General features: G+C 42.5%; 1 long non-coding RNA gene across 6 annotated transcripts in view; it reads left to right on the plus strand.

Moving 5' to 3' along the window:
* The window catches only part of LOC137378876 (uncharacterized), a 56,133-nt gene extending 40,628 nt beyond the window's left edge, over positions 1-15,505 (plus strand). For 4 of the 6 annotated variants that reach the window (XR_010976696.1, XR_010976691.1, XR_010976698.1 and 1 more), the window contains one exon: positions 1,699-2,927. This is a non-coding gene — a long non-coding RNA (uncharacterized lncRNA). Of the gene's footprint in view, positions 1-1,698; positions 2,928-13,350 lie in introns of those variants that run through there. The other 2 variants (XR_010976694.1, XR_010976697.1) reach the window with 2 other exon arrangements.
* The last annotated feature ends 1,077 nt before the right edge of the window (positions 15,506-16,582 follow it).

Genomic DNA, 16,582 nt, shown 5'->3' on the forward strand with positions numbered 1-16,582 from the left:
ATCATGAGGAATGAACCTTAACAATTTGATTGTTATGTTTGATAAGTGCTATCTTACCATTACAACCTATTACCTTAGCAGTGCCTTTCCATTCCCTATGACCCTCTCTTTTATAGGATACCAAATTTCCTGAATTGAACTCTGTGTCAAATTGTCCAGTCCAATGCCTCAGTGCTCTATGAATTTTCTCTGACAGTTCAATCTTGATGAAAGCCTGTCTCCCTGCATGTAAAGCATTCAAATGTACAGAAAAAATTGAACTAATTGTAGTACCTTCTAGAGGAGGACTAGCACAAAGAACAGAAGGCATTTTGAGATTTTGCCCAAAGACTAAATTATAGGGACTGTACTCTTCAACCATCTGGAGAGAATTATTTGCATGAACTGCCCATGCCAGGGCATTTACAGTCTGGTTGATTAGCCAAAATTTTATGCATCATTTCATCGATCACAACATGATTCCTTTCACAAAACCATTGCGAACAGGACTCCTCGTTGCTGTATTAGATATTCATGTTTTCACTCATCATTAGAAAATTCACTTCCATTATCAGTCAGAAACTTTGCTGGTGTCCCAAGTCCAGTCCCATTTGTTTCTCCATAATTTTGTCTATAATAACCCTTTTGTCTACTAGATATTAATGTAGAAATACTAAATCTGGTTGTTTGGCTAATAAAATGAAGGATGAAAATATTTCTGCCTTTGTCCTATACCTTTAGATCCATAGCAACTACCTCGTTAAAATCACCTGCAATGAAAGGCTTATAAGAGGACATGGTGGCATCCTCCGATACTTTTTATAGATTTCACACTTCTCACTCATCTCTTCTATTAGCCTTGTATACTCCTCATCAACTACACCTGAATTTTTAGCAGGATTTTTAACCATTCACATGTAGGGTGAGACAATTGTCTATGTACTTTTAAGACAATTTGCTTTTTTTCTCTGATTCTTATCACCAAATGCCATTAACACTTGTTTAAAACTGATGAGAAACACCCTAGTTTTGTTCATCGATGCATTAATGCTCTGATTGGGTAAAATACAGATCAACTGATTTTCCAAAAAAATAATTACCTTATCGTGCTCCATGTCAAGTTTCATTTGTACCTATTTCATAGAAGGGTTTACTCTACACTATAGGTATCAGTAATTGTAAAATAGCTGGAGTAAGCCATTTTATATGGAATTACAACTCTCTTCAGTGACCTCAATGTGTTGTCATTGCCAAATCTAAAGCAAGTAGTATTTTTATATTCCTTAACCTTGCATCACTACTTAGTGAATCAAGATAACATTTTAACCAATCTGTCCCACATACTGTTGAAATACAAGCACGATCTAATACCACACAGAGGAGTCCACAATTAACACATTCATCACAGGACTAAAATTCCTTGTCACCAGTATAATTTGTTCAGAGTCATCATTATCTTCATCCTCTTCCTCATAATTCTCTTCATCATGTGTCATTTCAAAGACCTTGCCTCTTCACTTGGGGCAGTTCACCACATAATGATGCTTCGAGTCACACCTGAAGCACCTATTAACTGTTCCTTTGGCATTCTGTTAAAGATACTTTCACCCTCATTCTTCCTACCTTTAATCTTTCCATTGTATTGACACCTGCATCAGGTATTTGGATTATTTTGAAATCTGGTAATCATTGAGTATTCTATTCTTTGTGTCTCTGCAGAATGTCTCATTTATTCCATGAAGGCTAAAGGAAATGATTGTTTCCCCAGGACGAACCAATAGAGTTTCCTTCTCCAAGAACCAAACTGGTTAGAACCAGTTGCCTGTCTATATGAGACAGTTTGGCACAATCCAGTACTTTAAACGTTAGTACCAATCCAGAGATCCACAAATTGAACTTAATCAACCTTTGATACAAATTGTTAAAGTCCATAATATATTCTTCCATGGAATTACCATCTGTTTTCTGAAATCTATCAAATTCTGACCATGCCTCATCTTACCGCATCATTATTCTTGTTGTCATGTTCACGCAAGGAAATATTATGAACTATAACATGATCTGATGAATTGAACTCGAAACGGACACCTTTTGTTCCAAAATAAGATGGAGTAAGAAGTCAGGTGACCTCTCCTGTACTGCGAATACATATGGTAACTGTGGGAACCTTGAACAAATCATCATATCTGGTCAAGTGTTGAAAAAAGCATTAGAAATGTAAATGGCCCATTCAATGTAAATGGCTACTCATTTTCAAAAAGTTGGGCTAACAATTACTTTGCAGACATAGAGACTCCAGACTCAAATTTAGGATAATGGGTGTGGAAAAATACCACTTTATCAAGATGGCATAGAGATGAGCAACATCCAAATCCATTGACTAACAATGGCCACACCAACAAACACCATTTATGAAAGCACAATGAGAAGAAAGTTGGGTCACCTGACAGAAGCCAAGTCTCTGATAAGGTGTTTTTAATAAGAGACATTTTCTATGAAAGGCCAGAAAGCCAGAAGCCAGAAGGAAGAGAGACCCATCCCAGCAAGAAGAAGGACGCTATCAGAATACCATCTTTAAACTACCTAGAGGCAGAGATGAAAGGTGACGTTGAAACTCCCTGCCTGAGAAATTGTAACAGGATTTTTGCCATTGAGCTGTCACTGAGATTTAACCAAAGATGTCTACAGCAAAGCATCTATCCACCTGAAACTTTCCAAAGTCTGACGAACCAGGAAAAGGAAAAACAGTTGTGCACTGCTTTTAAGTCTTCCTCCCGGGAAACAAACAAGATTTCACAACAAACTCTTTTTTAAACCATCAGACATAAATGCATGCCATCTTTAAATCTCTATTTTTTCTTGTGTGTGTGCATATGTGTGTGTGAGTGCTTGAGGTTACAAATATTTTCGAGTACTGTTGAATAAATATTTATCTCTCTTTAAACCTATGAGAAGCTTGTTCATTTATTGACTATTAAAATGCTCAAGGGTTAAAACAGATTTCTAATAAAAGTGCTGTCTTCAGTCAGTTGAGAGGTGAAAAAGGGAAACTACCCCTGTGTTTTCCTATCTGTTTGTAATATTGTCGGAATTTCATCCAGGAACTCTATTAGAAATTCCATATCTTCATCACTATCCAACTGATGGGCATCCATCTTCCAAAATACTTTACTTCTGGTTTTATTTCTTACAGGAAGTGACAATGCCAAGGCCATACCTTGCTTTCTCTTTTGTTGCGTAAAGCCCATGTCCACATAGCAACCTCATTCTTCCACTGGTTATATGGTTCAGACTCTGAGAACATTGGAAAGTAATCATACCCCAACAAGTTAAACTTGCTTTCTGCCATTTTCTCTAATCGTCACGAGTTTTATGTCTTTTTTTTAATAGTTTCCAACCTAAAGGTAACCATTCTCTGCTACCATGTTGGATCCCTTGGTAGCCAGGAGGTGAAGGATAGAACCTGAACCCAATCTTTACATACTTTATAAGCTTTTATTCACAGAAATACAAATTACAAACATGCAAACCCTGAACCAACACAGTTTCAGTCTGCTCCTATTTATACGAGCACAAGTGAATCCCCAGTTAATGCAATTAAGAATCAAATTTATATACAATTAACACCCACTGCTGATGTTTGAAGGGCCAGCCATCCAACTTTCAAGTGAGATGTTTTTGACTTATTTCTGCTATTGCAATGTTTGTGGAATTACTGTGGGTTTTTAGATGTGTTGTGGTGAATTGACATAGCCATACATGGAGGGCAGTGGATTTTGGTCACCTCTCCACACTGAGTTTGGATCTGCAACATTGTAGGGAAATGGAGTTGAGGCTTTAGGGAGGGAAGTTCCGTGCAGAGGGAGGAGAAGGCGGACTCTCCACAGAAGGCCCTAACCACCATGGATTTTCAAAGAGTGCTTCTCCTGCCTCCATCTCACCCAGGAGCAATATGTAAGGCTTCTCAGATTCAACAAAGAGGTGGTCATTGTACTGTATGACCTCCTTTAACAGGACCTGCAGCCACATACCAGGGTGAGGACAACACTGCCAGTGGCCATCTGGGTCATTGCCGCTTTAAACTTCTATGCGACCAGACAATTCCAGACGGGAGCAGGCAACATGGTGAACATCTCCCAGTACGCTGTTCACCACTACATCTTGGAGTTAACAGAAGTTCTGTATGCAAGGAGTGGCAAATTCATTGTTTTCTCTCTAAACAGATAGAAGCAGGATGAGCGGGCACATGACTTTCCCAAGATAGTGGGATTTCCCAATGATGCTGCGCACCATCGACTGCACGCACATAGCTTTGTGGGCTTCCCATGTCAACAGGGAGAGGTACAGGAGCCACAACAGCTATCACTCCATTGATGTACAGTTGGTGTGCGACCATGCACAAACCATCATGTTGATGAATGCCCCCTATCCTGGCAGCAGCAGCGATGTCTTCATTCTGAGGTAGTCTTACATTCCCACTGTCTCGGGCCAACCAGAAGGGTCAGAGGGTGGCCGCTCGGAGATAAGGAGTCCCCCTCTCCACGTGGCTGATAACGCCTTCCACTACCCGATCATGCAAGAACAATGGGTGTACAATGAAAGCCATGCTGCCACCAGAAACATCATGAAGCAGACCATCAGCATGCTTAAGCAACAGTTCCAATGCCTGAGTCGCTTGGGGAGAACCCGGCAGTACTCTCTGGAGCGTGTATCAAAGTTCGTGGTTGTCTGCTGTGCCCTCCACAACGTTGCTATCATGAGGGCACAGCCATTGGCACCAGGCATCCAAGGTCACCTCAGGAGGAGGAGAAGGAGGAAGAGGAGGAGGAGGGGGAACAAAAGCGCATAAGAAATAAGAGTTGAAGTAGGCCATTTTGTCCTTTGAGCATTATCCACTTATTCTGAGACAGAGACCCCAGCCAGGGGAAATGTTTTTTCAGCACCTAACCCTGTCAAGCCCCTTAAGAATTTTATAAGTTCCAATGAGATCACCTCTCATTCCTCTAAACGCCAGGGAATATAAGCCTAGTCGACTCAATCTCTCCTCATAGGACAATTCCCTCATCCCAGGAACCAGTCTAGTGAACTTTCTTTGCACTGCCTCTAGGGCAAGTATGTCCTTCCTTAGTTAAGGAAACCAAAACTGCACACAGTATTCCAGGTGTGGTCTCACCAACGCCCTGTACAATTGTAGTGAGACTTATTTACTCTAATACTCTAATCCCTTTTGCAACAAAAGCTAACATTTGCCTTCCTAATTGCTTGATGTACCTGCATGTTAACTTTCTGTGATTCATGTACAATGACACCTAGGTCACTCTGAATGCACACATTTCTCAATCTCACTACATTCAAAAAATATTCTTTTTTAAAATTTTTCCTACCAAAGTGGATAACGTCACACTTTGCCACATTGTATTCTATCTCCCATGCTCTTGCCCACTCAACCAATCTGACTATATCCCTCTGTAGCTTCTTTGCATCCTCCTCACAGCTTACCTTCCAATCTCGCTTTGTATCCTCAGCAAACTTGGATGCGTTACATTCAGCCCCTCATCTAAGTCATTAATATAGATTGCAAATAGCTGAGGCCCAAGTACTGATCCTTGCAGTACCTCACTATTTAAATACTGACAACCCAAAAATGTTACATCTCTTCTCACTGTTTTCTGTCCATTAACCAATCCTCAATCCATGCTAATATTACCCCAATTCCCTGAGTCCTAATTTTGTGTAATAAACTCTTGTGTGGCCCCTTATCGAATACTTTTTGAAAATTCAAATACACTACATCTACTGGTTCCCCTTTATCCATCCAACTAGTTACATCTTCAAAAACCTCTAATAGATGTTTCAAAAAAGATTTCCCTTTCATAAATCCGTGATGACTCTGCTTAATCATATTATGATTTTCTAAGTGTCCTGTTACCACATGCCTAATAATAGGATTCTAGCATTTTGCCTATTACTGTTTTTAGGCTAATTGGTCTATAGTTCTTTTTTCTCTCTTCCTCTTTTGTTAAATAACGGAGTTATGTTCACTACCTTCCTTCTTTTTTTTCTTTCTTTTGGGCCTCCTTATCTCGAGAGACAATGGATACGCGCCTGGAGGTGGTCAGTGGTTTGTGAAGCAGCGCCTGGAGTGGCTATAAAGGCCAATTCTGGAGTGACAGGCTCTTCCACAGGTGCTGCAGAGAAATTTGTTTGTCGGGGCTGTTACACAGTTGGCTCTCCCCTTGCGCCTCTGTCTTTTTTCCTGCCAACTACTAAGTCTCTTCGACTCGCCACAATTTAGCCCTGTCTTTATGGCTGCCCGCCAGCTCTGGCGAATGCTGGCAACTGACTCCCACGACTTGTGATCAATGTCACACGATTTCATGTCGCGTTTGCAGACGTCTTTATAGTGGAGACATGGATGGCCGGTGGGTCTGATACCAGTGGCGAGCTCGCTGTACAATGTGTCTTTGGGGATCCTGCCATCTTCCATGCGGCTCACATGGCCAAGCCATCTCAAGCGCCGCTGACTCAGTAGTGTGTATAAGCTGGGGGTGTTGGCCGCTTCAAGGACTTCTGTGTTGGAGATATAGTCCTGCCACCTGATGCCAAGTATTCTCCGAAGGCAGTGAAGATGGAATGAATTGAGACGTCGCTCTTGGCTGGCATACGTTGTCCAGGCCTCGCTGCCGTAGAGCAAGGTACTGAGGACACAGGCCTGATACAATCGGACTTTTGTGTTCCGTGTCAGTGCGCCATTTTTCCCACACTCTCTTGGCCAGTCTGGACATAGCAGTGGAAGCCTTACCCATGCGCTTGTTGATTTCTGCATCTAGAGACAGGTTACTGGTGATAGTTGAGCCTAGGTAGGTGAACTCTTGAACCACTTCCAGAGCGTGGTCGCCAATATTGATGGATGGAGCATTTCTGACGTCCTGCCCCATGATGTTTGTTTTCTTGAGGCTGATGGTTAGGCCAAATTCATTGCAGGCAGACGCAAACCTGTCGATGAGACTCTGCAGGCACTCTTCAGTGTGAGATGTTAAAGCAGCATCGTCAGCAAAGAGGAGTTCTCTGATGAGGACTTTCCGTACTTTGGACTTCGCTCTTAAACGGGCAAGGTTGAACAACCTGCCCCCTGATCTTGTGTGGAGGAAAATTCCTTCTTCAGAGGATTTGAACGCATGTGAAAGCAGCAGGGAGAAAAAAATCCCAAAAAGTGTGGGTGCGAGAACACAGCCCTGTTTCACACCACTCAGGATAGGAAAGGGCTCTGATGAGGAGCCACCATGTTGAATTGTGCCTTTCATATTGTCATGGAATGAGGTGATGATACTTAGTCGCTTTGGTGGACATCCAATCTTTTCTAGTAGTCTGAAGAGACCACGTCTGCTGACGAGGTCAAAGGCTTTGGTGAGATCAATGAAAGCAATGTAGAGGGGCATCTGTTGTTCACGGCATTTCTCCTGTATCTGACGAAGGGAGAACAGCATGTCAATGATCGATCTCTCTGCACGAAAGCCACACTGTGCCTCAGGGTAGACGCGCTCGGACAGCTTCTGGAGCCTGTTCAGAGTGACTCGAGCAAAGACTTTCCCCACTATGCTGAGCAGGGAGATTCCACGGTAGTTGTTGCAGTCACCGCGGTCACCTTTGTTTTTATAGAGGGTGATGATGTTGGCATCGCGCATGTCCTGGGGTACTGCTCCCTCGTCCCAGCACAGGCATAGCAGTTCATGTAGTGCTGAGAGTATAGCAGGCTTGGCACTCTTGATTATTTCAGGGGTAATGCTGTCCTTCCCAGTGGCTTTTCCGCTGGCTAGGGAATCAATGGCATCACTGAGTTCCGATTTGGTTGGCTGTATGTCCAGCTCATCCATGACTGGTAGAGGCTGGGCTGCATTGAGGGCAGTCTCAGTGACAGCATTCTCCCTGGAGTACAGTTCTAGGTAGTGCTCAACCCAGCGGTCCATCTGTTTGCGTTGGTCAGTGATTATGTCCCCCGATTTAGATTTGAGGGGGGCGATCTTCTTGATGGTTGGCCCAAGAGCTCTCTTCATGCCATCATACATTCCTCTGATGTTTCCGGTGTCTGAGGCCAGCTGAATATGAGTGCATAGGTGTTGCCAGTAGTCGTTTGCGCAACGCCTAGCTGTTCTTTGTGCAGTACTTCTGGCTGCTTTAAGTGCTGCGGATGTTAAATCGCTGGGGGCTTTCTTGTAGTTCAACAGTGCAATGCGCTTAGCGGCTATGACAGGTTCCAGCTCTTCATTATGAGATTGAAACCAGTCTGCATTTCTCTTCGCACTTTTGCCGTAGGTGGTCAAAGCTGACTCATAGATGGCGTCTCTGATGTGGGCCCACTTGGTCTCAGCATCCCCTGTGGGAGTGTTTTGAAGGGCTGTTACAAGTGAATATAGAAATTTCTGTAACACCTTCCAACCCTTAGGAAATGTTCCAGAATCTAATGAAATTTGGAAGATCAAAACCAATTCCTCCACTATCTCTGCAGCAACTTCTATTAAAACCCTAGGATGCAGGTCATCAGGTCCAGGGGATTTGTTACCACTTAGTCCCATTACTTTCTCTAGTACTATTTCTTTACTTATACTGATTTCTTTAAGTTCCATATTCTCAGTAGACCCTTGGTTCCCCAGTATTTCCAAAATGTTTTTCGTGTCTTCTACCATGAAGACAGATACACAGTATTTGTTTAATGTGTCTGCCATTTCCTTATTCCTCATTTTAATTTTACCTGTCTCTTTCTCTAATGAGCCCATGTTTACTTTCACTAATCTCTTCCTATTTACATAGCTATAGAAATGATTAAAATCTGTTTTTATGTCTCTTTCTAGCCTACTCTCATATTCTCTTTTCTCTTTCCTTATCAGTTTCTTGGTCCTCCTTTGCTGAATTCTAAAATCCTCCCAATTTTCAGGCTTATGACTCTTTTTGGCAACATATGCCTTTAATATTGATACTATGCTGATCTAATACTTTAACTCCTCTAGTTCGCCAAGGTTGGGCCACTTTTTCTGTGGGGTTTTTGTTCCTTAAAGGAATGTATGTTCATTGCAAATTGTTTTTAAATGCTATCCATTGCTTGTCTATTGTCATATTTTCTAATTTAGTTTCCTAATGTAGCTTAGCCAATTTTCCCCTCGTATCTAGGTGGTTTGCTTTGTTTAGATTTAAGATCCTAGTTAACTGAATCACCTTCAAAATCAATATAAAATGCCATCATATTATGGTCACCCTTCCCTAGAGACCACTTTATTACAATGTTATTAATTAACCCTTTCCACAGCCATGATGACAGCAGGTCTAAGCCTGCATAGGAGCAAGCATCAATCTCATGACCGCCATCTGAGCTTCCATTGTAGCACCGTTGGATTGCTTCTGCATGTGCTGCAGTGAAAGCTGAGATAGCAACCACCAAGCACTGTTTCATGGCTGGGTCCACAAGTTCTGTCAAGGAATTGGCCACCACTTCCACAGTGGAAATGATGAGCTCCAAGCTCTGCGCAATGCCCTCTGCCACATTGCAGCCTCCTTGATGCTCCTTGACAGTTACCGGAGACTGTCTGGCAGACCTGCCAATATACCAAGCATTACAGTGTGCATTCTCAACAGCATTTTCCTGTAGGCCGTCCCATCAAAGTCCCCATCTGAGTCCCCTCTAGCAGAACTCGTGTGTGACCTCACCCTATGGGGAGCTGGCACACAAGGTATCCTTTCCCCTTGGCCTGGCCACAGCCCATTCATGTGCACTGACTCATCACATGCAGATCGCAACTCTATATTAACCTCTAACGTTCACACAGTGTCAGTATTGGAGCTGGTGGCTGCGGGTATCAGATCAAGTGATTGTGTTTCTTCATTAATGTTTTGGTGTTGCTCTTGCCCTTCTTCCTGAGGCTGCTGTAGCTGGGCAGGCGACATTTCTTGGGTGTCTGAAAGCAGAAAAACAGAAGGGGAGGGATGGGTGTGAGGGAAGAGGGGGTGAGATGGAAAGCAAGAGGCTTATGCTCACACCATCTGCAGCTTTCACTTCATGTCAGATAGCAGGATGAGGGTGAAGAGGGAGTTGAGAAGGGCAAAAGGCAGGAACATGCTGTCACCCGCAATGTTCTCAGCGATGTTGGATGCAACAGGTATTGTCGTGGCTGGATCCATGATGCAGAGCACCATCTGCTTTGTTGGACTTAGGAGATGCAGGCCCTTTCCAATTCTGCTCTGCTTCCGGTGAGTGTGTGCTACCTTATGTTGCAAGATAGAGAAGGAAGAATGCCAGTGATTGTGTTGCATTGTGTTTGGGTAATGTGCCTGACATAGCTGAATAGCTGGAGGTATGTGGAGGCTGTGAGAGGTGAGTGTGAGGCTTGCATCATTGGAAGTTGTGTGAGGGTGAGGTGGAGCATTTGAATGTTAGGCCTGAGTCCTGACCGCTAGGTCTGCTGATTAGTGGGACTGTGGTGCATTGAGCAGAGTGAGAGGTTTGTGGTATGGTGGGTATGAGATGTCCTTTGAAGATGCATTCACTGACCTTGACCAATCACATGAGGTCATTGAACTTCTTGCAGCACTGCTGTCCTGTCCTTGGGGACAGACTCCAGGAATTGACTTCTCTAGCCACCTGCTCCCATTCCAATTCAGAGGGTGTTCCTTGAGGGTGTCCTGGTCCCTGTGGAAACATGGCCTCTCTCCTCCTGTTGCCCTTCATCACTAAGGCCATCAGCATCGCATCAGAAAACCTGGGAACCCTCTCCCTTGGTCCTCCATTATTTTTGCTTCCACTTGCAGCTAATTCCAGTTCAGGCAGTCAGCAGCAGCTTCCTTGTAATGAGTGCAGCTCTCCTTTAAGTGTGGCAGGCTGCCTTTAAGAGCTAAAAGGCTAGCTGGAACACAAGGTATCCTCACACACTGATAGGCTCCCTAGTCAGCAGTACAGGTTGCATTGGGCTGAAGGTTACAATCAAGCAAATTAGGAGGCAAGGTTTGTGTGCTGCCTGCCTAAATAGGATAGGGCACAGGCAGATAGCGAATCATAACCCCCTTGCCCAAAATGGGAACAGATGAATTTTTAGTTCAGGGTGTTGAACATTTAACGTGAGAAGAATGCCACAAAGACCACACAAGTAGTAGCCTGCAGCACTGCCTGTCCCGACGCAATTCTTCCCCTTAATCTTTGAAATGTTTTCAAATACTAAGCCTACTACTAGGTACAGGAACACAAATGTTCGCTGCATCTGGAACAGGAAAATGTCCTGCATCTACTTTACATTTCACTATGCATAAAAGCACGCTGTTACAAAGATAAATGCCGTTTTCTAATGGAAGTCAATTAAATGAACTGGATTTGAACAGTAAAAAAAAATCAACTTCCTCTTGTACACTCATTATACCAATTGTGATGTACTTCAACTCGCAGAATCATTCTCCTCCCCCAAAATACTGCATTCCCAAAATGTGATGAATTCAGATCCTGTTGTATTTGTCGAGTAGAATCTCAGAAATAAAGATACAGCCTCTCTTTTTCCAGTTATTTTCTTTCATTTTTATCTCTGAAGTTTTAAGCTGTGTCCTAATATAGCCAAGAAGGTTCATGAATGATCTGCACACCTAAGACCTACCAGGAGGTGCCATACAGCTCATGAATTGATCAACTCTTGATCTTTTCTCCCTATGGGAGAAAAGTGCTCAGCCTCCACTTGATACCTTTCCACAGGCGATATGGGTTCATATCTGCATCACACTGCTCCATGTTGCCTATACAGATGCTTCAGTATAACTGGGGCAATTTGCTGCCAGTTTCAAACCTAATAAATAGATGGCCAGCAGTGGAAAATTAGAAGGAGGAGAATTTGGTCGGGGGCACCTCAGCTGCTTCTCAGATGCCTGTGGGAGACTGCCTACATGTGCAACTTATGATCCTATGCCAGTAGTTGGACTGCGTTTGCAATTTTCGGGGACAAATGGGCAGTACATCCTTCAAGGGACCGCTGGATATTGCTTCACAAATGGCTTGGAAACTTTTGACAGGAATGCTCCTCCACAAAAATACTGCACTTCATCATCAACCACTGGCTGGGTGCACCCCTGCTCTTCAGTGCTCCTCCCTCCCCATTACTACGGTCATCAAACTCAGCTTGGCCATGGAGTGTCCAGATTTCCCACCTGCACCCACTCTCCCCCACCACCACCACAGACGCCCCCCTCCACTGCCGCCCCACCCCCACCACACCTCTCCCCACAATGTGGCAAGCTTCCAATAACGCTCATTGAGCATGAGGCAGCCAGCCTAAATTAAAGAGTTGAGGCCTGAACCTGAAAGTAGTTGGCGTCTCCTGACATGGTTTCAGGCGGGTGACACCTTCATGCTAGTTGGGGAGGAAGTTAAAAATCACACCCAGTGCTTAGTAAAAATAGATTTTTCATTAATCAATAACAAAATGGCATTAAGAATAATAGAGCATCAGAAATTACTGTCAAGAGGGATATCTTATTGTGAAATGTCATGTTAAAGCAGTACTCTTATCTGAAAAGCATTTGTTTCATTCTGAACACAAGAAGGTAGATTTTCAAATAGTCATCCAGGCATAAAACCTGCATTGCCGAGTGGCCACCCAGTATAGAAACCAGCTGATTTTTATTTCCATTGTTTATTTAACTGGCAGCTGATCTGCAGTGCTGGTTTTACCCCTGGGTGGCAAGGTGAAAATCTAACCCTAGGTGTAATTTTATCGCTGTATGTGCAAACAAGAAAATAAAATTAAAATGCACATTTCTCCATTTATATGCACTGAGATCACTCCAAAGAAATTTATGATTTGTACATTACATATATATATATGAGGAGACTCAAATGCATCACAACTAGTGCAGGAGCCTTTTTTTAATGAAGTGTAATTGGCTTCTGTTAAAGTAACAGCTAGTCTGGAGAGGTTAGCGTATACTGAATATGACAGGGAAAATTATTGGATATAGGGGCTAGGAATAGAAATGCTCACTTTAGGCTGGTAAGGGAAATAAAGTATTTTTAAAATGCCACTGTCTACATTTCTACATAACATCACTCCCTTATTGCAGCAAGGTGAAAATTAGAATGGTTCAAGCTTAACATTAACTGCTACACAGCACGTCAGATGCAAGAACAGTTGACATAAGTCATGATCTGCACGTGAGTACAAGGCATGTATAAAATTATCTGTGTGCCTAGGTCATCAAATTATTACTTGGCCCATAAGGAGAACACTTCTACAGTTGATCAGCTTGAAATATGTTTTTAGGCTAATTATTGTCTTTTCCTGAATTAAAATAAAATAAAATAAAAATGCTAATTCCTCAGATCATGATTTATATCTTTGTTTATTCAAGCAATCATTTCCAACAAAGAAGCAACCAGAAGTTGTCAGTATATCCAGAGATCAATGCTCCGGGAGAGGCCCCCTTGGAAGATTTCTTCTTGCTCATCAACACAAATACTTTGACCTACCTGAATGATCCAATCAAATGCCATCTTTCTATAAAGCCAAGATACCTGAAATGCCTGGATTAATCTCTTCAGAGGTAGCCTGGAAGGTCCTTGTTGTGTGCTGTAACTTTGTCATGCGTGGCCTTAGGGAAAATCCTGCTGTTCATTCTATGTACTGTAAGCGATCAGCAATGGTATCATTGAAGAGCCACATTGGCTGAGAAAATTAGAGCCTGAGTTTAGGAAACCTGAATTCCTGTTCTTTTAAAAAGATGTGCAGCTGGAACTAGCTTTGTTCTCAGTTCTCAATATTGTGATTAGTGTGTATAACCTGCAATATTGTAAGAAATTACTCATTTTTATTGCTTTTTTCCCACTGTTAAATCAGCACGTTCTGGTTCACCACACACACATTGTCTTCCTTCAGGCAGGAGTGGTTTGCTAAAGACTTTTGCACAATCTGCACCAATGCCATCACCAGGTACACTCAGTGGATGGAAGGCTCTGCCTTGCTGCTTTTGTTCTTCTTGACAATTAAGAATTTTGTTACCTCAATGTGTTCGATCTAATGCTTGTGACTGTCACAAATGGCAAAATCCAACTGTAGAAGCTAACTAAGTACTATAATGTCTATCAATGCTGAGATTTAGAAATGCCATCTTCTGAATTGGAAGTCCAATGTTCTTTTGCTGGAGCTATTATGTTACTAAACGGTACACTTTAACATCTCCAAATACTCAGACAAATCATGGAATCATAGAAATTTACAGCACAAAAGAAGGCCATTCGGCCCATCGTGCCTGTGCCGGCCAAGTATTGATCCAGCCTAATCCCATTTTCAAACTCTTGGCCAGTAGCCTTGTCAGTTATGGCACTTCAAGTGCATATCCAAGTATTTTTAAATGATATAAGGGCCTGCCTCTACTAACCTTTTAGACAGTGAGTTCCAGATCCTCACCGCCCTCTGGCTGAAAAAGTTTTACCTTAAATCCCCTCTAAACCACCTAACTCTTACCCTATATGAATAAACAAAAAAAAATTGTCTATAAGCTCTGATTACATCATAATTAGGAAGATTAGAGATCAGCCTTTTTTATTTACCGATCAATGTGGTCTTCCCATTGTAGTGCTCCCAGTCCTAATTATTTCTCTCCTATTGTAAATATACCCGAGAACTGCGATAAGCAATTAAAATACTTCAGTTACATAAGTCAATGACCAGCTGCATTCTCTTGTTTACAGAAAACACTTCAATGTCCAAATGCCACAACATGAAATTATTGGGTGTGGGGAAGATTTTAACTGAGAGGGCAATTTTTGGATGGATGTGGGATGGAGCAAACACAAACCCTACCTCCAATGGCATCAATTCGAAGCTCTGGCTGTTTTAACTCCTAGGGCTCATGCACATCTCACCAGCCAGTTGCCTGCCAGAAACAGAATAGAGACAGCTGGTTGGCTGCTGACAGGGAATGATTGGGCAAACCAGAGCCTATCCACTAGCATTCAGGTATGTGGAGGTTTGGCAGGATCTTGCAGGCAGGAATGGGAGGAGCCAGGATCAGCATTCGGCTAGACTTTTGTGGTGCGGCTCAGAGGAGCACTCCTGCACCTTCCAGTTCCCAAAAGGTATCTTTCCCCAACCACGCACAGTTAAAATACTATTGAGGTCCTGATGATATCATAGGACCCCTAATGAGACTCCCCCCTGAATCAGGCAGGCACAATGATCATCAAAGAAAGCGAGCTGGTTAAAGTGACAACAGGTGGGAATGGTGCAGGAATAGAACTGTAAGTCTTCAACGGTGATTATAACTTTGTGAACATCCCATTCCCACTGGGTGGAGTAAGTTAAAATCACCCCCATTACATCTGAACACCAGTCAGTAATTACATAAAATGTACACTGAAAGGAAACTATTTGTAGAGTGTATCAAAATGGCATGTCATGAGCACACAACTCAGATGATCAAATAGGTATAATGCATATATATGTCACCAGCCAATGATGACTTTTATATAAAATTCTATTCTTCCATTCCCGAGCAATCTGCCACCTGATCCCAGGACTGCTAATATCTCTCTCAAGCTGCTGGAAGGTGCAGGTGAAACACACATTGGCTTGCTCTCCAGATTTCCTTTTTTGGGAAGGTCCTTGGCTCTGTTGGTCCGTTGAGATTGGATCTTCCCATGCAAGGAATCGCAAATGTTGACGAATGACATGCTTCTTAATTGTGCTGGGGAATAGCACACCAATGCGCTACGCTACTGGACTGACTAATGGTTGCAACTTAAAATGCATATGACAGCCTGTTTAGTGATGCTGTGAACAAAATACATTGAAAATTAATCTGAACCAGCTTCACTGCATAGTTTTTATACATAAATGTCAACGAATAACATTATGTATACTAAAAAGAGTCGGCAGATACAAAAATAGATTATAGGGCATATTCAGGGAAGCTGCACTCTTGGAGCAGATCCTTTTTATATGAGAGTAAAAATTAGAGGCAGGGCTATAACACTACAGCCCCAATTCTCCAACCAATGTTCCCATCGAGTGAGGCGATCTTCCAGGAGCACAGCCTCATTGAGTTTACCCTCATACTTTTCATATCGCAGTAATTATTTATTATAAATATAAACATCACCGTGGGCAGTGAAATCGTGCTTGAAGCTGAATGTTACGCTGATTTAGTTGGCAGGATATTAATTATCGAGATAAACAAGCACCCTCCTATTTTGTTGAGAGGGATTTTGGGTCTCACAATGCCTCAGAAATAAAAATCTGCATGAAAGTTTTAATGTGGATCATGACGTATATTCTACTAATGTGTGCCCCCAGCATGGAGGTTTGTCCATCGGGTGCATGTTCTGGGAATTCAGAAAGGTGGGGGTAACAGCAGCCCCACAGAATTTTGGCCCATTTTATTTCACACACTTAAAAGGAATGCTTATATATAAAATGCTTATATATTCTACCACATAACTTAGGTTTATCAATTTTTTGGAGACTTTTTTGATGATTCTTAGCAAGGTGAGATATGATGGAACATATTTTTGTTTAGGCACTCAATGTCATCATCAAGTATTTCCACATCAGTTTGAGCATGGCCAGAGGCAAAGAAATGCTCA

This window comes from Heterodontus francisci, chromosome 17 (assembly GCF_036365525.1).
Source record: "Heterodontus francisci isolate sHetFra1 chromosome 17, sHetFra1.hap1, whole genome shotgun sequence".
Lineage (NCBI taxonomy): Eukaryota > Metazoa > Chordata > Chondrichthyes > Heterodontiformes > Heterodontidae > Heterodontus > Heterodontus francisci.